The following is a 4,068-nucleotide window of genomic DNA, read 5'->3' as shown; positions in this document are numbered from 1 at the left end:
CGATTTCGTCACGTTCTCAACGAGGCGTGTGTGTGTGTGTGTGTGTGTGAAAAGTTTGCTGTTAAGTGCTATGACTTTAGCAGGCAATTCATTGCAATGGTCTGGGACCGAAGGGACCCTGTAGGTAAATTATTTTCCCTGAGCTCCGCACCCCCATACAGGTATCGTGGAGTGTCCCATTATCTTCAGAATCTTAAGGACAATATATTTTTTTTTTTTTAAGGACAATATTTGAAATTATTCATCTAGTTACTGTCCTTTGGATAAAGATAACTCTTTCACTAACATGTTGGGGAGAAGAAGCACGAGGCCGTTTTAATATTTCCATTCTAGAATCTAGATTAGCCCACAATACGCAGAGAAAGTGTTTTTTCCTTATAACTTTCTCCCGCCAGGAGTTCAAAAGAGAGAGAGAAAAACAAAAGGGCGGTAAGAAACTTTCCGCTCTTTTCTCTGATTGGACGTGACGTAACAGAGACGTTCACCAATTGCCTCAGGCCTCCTTGAACATGATCCCGCCTAACTTGTTTCTGAAGACCTAGCCAATGGGAGCGCTTCTCTTTCAGTCAGCGGCGACCAGCGGAAGAAAAAGAGAAGGCATTGGCTAGCGACTGGTGACTGCTGACCAATAGGAGGAGACCGGCTTGGAGGCGCCGCCGCCGAGGCGATTTAGCCGCTTATGGAGGTCAGACTTACCGTCAGACTTCTGCTGAAGTGCCCGCTGCCACCGCGCAGGCTCCCCTGCTCCCTCGCGTCCTTCCGGCGTCAGGTGAGGTGGACGCTCGCTCTCCCCTGGCCTTAGGCTTCTAGCGCCGGTGTGACTTCCCGGTCTCGGCCCCTGCATTTAAGGGCCTAGCACTGTGCCGTGAGCTCGGCTGCGTGTGGGCGTAGAACCCGGCAGCCCGCGGAGGTTCGGCCACTCTCCGCGACCCAAGCGATGGAGGCGGCGGCGCCCGAATCCCCACTCTTTGGAGGCTGCTGGGCAGGCACCCAAGATTGGCGGGAAGGTTGGAACTGCTGGCGATCCCGGAAAGTGCCGAATACTTCAGACTTCAGGGCTCGCAGCCGGGCTTCAGGCCCTTCATTGGCAGTTCGAAGCAACTTGATTTTAAATGACACGTACTTTTACGGGCGGCCACTGTAATACTTTCATTATCCTTATTTCGTTGAATAAATTGAGATTAGGACGCCCGCCGAAGGGCCCTCGGCTAGAAAGCCCGAGAGCAGGGATTTGAACCGAGGTCCGCTAGCCTCACGCCGCCTCTTAGATTCCCGACAGCCGGCCGATCGTGGGCCTCGATTGAAATCCGAGTGACCGAGCGGTGTAAGCGCCAAGATTTGTGGAGGAAGGTCGCTTTTTGTACCGCAGCTTACATAGTACCCATAGGAAAGAGCGTTTCTCTGGCGTGCTGAAGAGAAGGATGCCTGAGGTCAGGGCTGGGCAACCCCTCGTCTCCATCCAGGCTCCCTGCCCTGCGGGAGTCCCAAGGGTTGGAAGAAGACGAATCTCTTCACGGTGTTGGGAATCTGGTCCAGAACAGCGATAGTCCATCGAATTTTCTGCGATGACAGTAATGTTCCCCCACCCCCACCCCCATATCTTAGTGCTTTATTCTGTACAGTAGTCACTAGACAGGAGCAGCTAAATGTGAGGCTTTGGAAACTCAGTGATTTTATTAATGAAATCCAGAAAGCTTGTAGCTACTATTGTGGGCAGAATCTGTGGATTCCCCTTATTTGTTTATTTATTTTGGTCCCATCGCCCCTTGTTTTCTAGAAGGTTAATTTGCTTTTTGCGAATCGCAAGGGATACCTCTAGCTTTATTCTGTGAGCCACAGATTTCCAAGGAGGCTATCTTTGTGCAAGCACAGACGTAAAAAGCTCTACTTTAACATGAATTCAGAGAAGTACTGAAGAACTAAGGAATTGATGAGATTTTGGAAGAGTAATTCCTTGTTGGCAAGTCTTTAAAATCGCTGGGTCTTTCTGTAGAGCTGTAACTATTCTAGTTTCAGTGACCCAGTATATATAGCACCTGCTGTTTTTTGTGTGGGTGTGTGGGGGAGGTGGTTGTTTATTTATTTTTAGCTGTGTGGTGAATAATTCAGTTTTTGTACCTGCTAATGGGCTTGTCTCAAGAAACTCTGGTGGCACATTGGGTTAGGCACTGGGCAGCTAATCACAAGGTCAGTGGTTCAAATGCATCAGCCAGTCTGCAAGAAAATGATGAGGCCATCTGCTCCCATATAGATTTAGTTTCAGAAACCCTACATAGGGTCGTTCTGACTTGGAACTGATGCCATCGCAGTGGGTAACTGGGTTGAGTTTTATGTACTCGATGCTGTGGGATGATACAGCAATGAATCAGACTACATTTATAAGTCCGTCGTAACATGGTTTTGTTCTAAAAATGAAATCATAGAGAATTCTATAAACTCCCCTTTTTTGGGTTCTTTTTTGAAATTATTTAGGGGCAAGGGAATTCACTATGTTAAAGGGACCCTGGTGGTTAAGCGCTCCGCACGAACTGAAAGCTCTAACCATCAGCTGCTCAGAAGAGAAAGATGTGACAATCTGCTCGTTGTCGTCAGGCATCTTCAAGTCCGTTCCAACTCACAGCAACTTCCTGTACAGCAGAAGGAAACAGTTGGTCCTGCACCCTCTCCTCACAATTGTTAGGATTCAGCCCATTGTTGCAGCCACTGGGTCAAGCCTATTCGTCAAGGGTGTTCCTCTTTTTATCCCCGCTCTTCTGTTTTACCAAGCATGATGTCCTCCAGGGACTGGTCTTTCTTGGCAACATGTCTAAACTATGTGAGAGAAAGTCTCTCCATTCTGACTTCTAAGGAGCATTCTGGCTGTACCTCTGAGACAAGATTTGTCTGTTCTTTTGGCAGCCCATGGTATTCTAATATTCTTTGATAGCACCATAATTCACATGCTTTAATTCTTCTTTGGTCTTCCCTTATTCAAAGTCCAACTTTCATAAGCATATGAGGCAATTGAAAATAACCTTGATTTGAGTCAGGCACTACTTAGTCCTCAAAGTGACAACCTTGCTCTTCAACACTTTAACGAGGTTTTGTGCAGCAGATTTACCAATGCAATGTGTTGTTTAATCTCTTGACTGTGATGAACATCACTTGTCTGTCAGTTAGTTGTACTGTTATGGCCTGGGTGTTGCTGTGATGCTGGAAGCTATGTTACTGGTATTTCAAGTACCGCCAGGGTCATACAAGGTGAACAGGTTTCAACAGAGCTTCTAGACCAGCGGTTCTCAACCTGTGGGTTGCCACCCCTTTGGGGGTTCGATTGACCCTTTCACAGGAGTCACCCGATTCATAACAGTAGCAAAATTACAGTTATAAAGTAAGAACAAAAATAATTTTATGGTGGGGGGTCATCACAACATGAGGAACTGTATTAAAGGGTCGCGGCATTAGGAAGGTTGAGAACCACTGTTCTAGACTAAGCCCAAACTATGAAGAAAATAGGCTGTTTCCTTCTGAGGACTTAGACACAGAAAGCCTTATGAATAGCAGCTAAGCAAGTCTGTTTATAAAGAGTAACTACAAAACCAAGCCCACTGCCGTGGAGTTGATTCCAACTCTACAGGACAAGACAGAGTAGAAATCTGTTTCCAAGTTGTATCTTTGTTTTGTTTTTTTGAATCGTTTTATTTGGGGCTCACACGACTTATCACAATCCATACATACATCAATTGTGTAAAGCATATTTGTACATTCATTGCCCTCCAAGTTGTATCTATGTAACTCAGCAGACTGCCTCTCTACTGCAGAGTAGCTGGTGGCTTTGAACCAACGACCTTTCTGTTGGCAGCTCAGAGCTGCGTACTGACTGCACCAGGAGGTTTCTTCTGTGCACTGTTTCTTTCACCAGAAATGTCCCCGCTCTTTAATGGCCAGTGTCTTTTAGTCCTTCAGAGAGGCCTTCCTTCATTATTTTATCTAAGTGGTGGTCCTTGCCCCTGCTTCCAAAACCAAACCATCACAATCTATGATGTTCTCATTTCTTTGTTCAGTTACTGGCTTCCTCTCACTGCATGA

At 46.5% G+C, this 4,068-nt stretch overlaps 1 protein-coding gene across 1 annotated transcript in view; it reads left to right on the top strand.

The window, feature by feature from the left end:
• The first annotated feature begins 681 nt into the window (after positions 1-681).
• RFWD3 (ring finger and WD repeat domain 3) overlaps positions 682-4,068 on the top strand; it is a 35,012-nt gene continuing 31,625 nt past the window's right edge. Inside the window, exon 1 of the mRNA XM_013005159.2 lies at positions 682-769. The gene's annotated coding sequence lies outside the window, so the exon portion shown is untranslated. The remainder of the gene's footprint in view (positions 770-4,068) is intronic.

Source organism: Echinops telfairi, unplaced genomic scaffold, assembly GCF_000313985.2.
Source record: "Echinops telfairi isolate 266 unplaced genomic scaffold, ASM31398v2 ScPeMD7_2291;HRSCAF=2852, whole genome shotgun sequence".
In the NCBI taxonomy this organism is placed as follows: domain Eukaryota; kingdom Metazoa; phylum Chordata; class Mammalia; order Afrosoricida; family Tenrecidae; genus Echinops; species Echinops telfairi.
The sequence above is the reverse complement of the archived record's forward strand: the minus strand, read 5'-3'. Positions and strand labels throughout refer to the sequence as shown.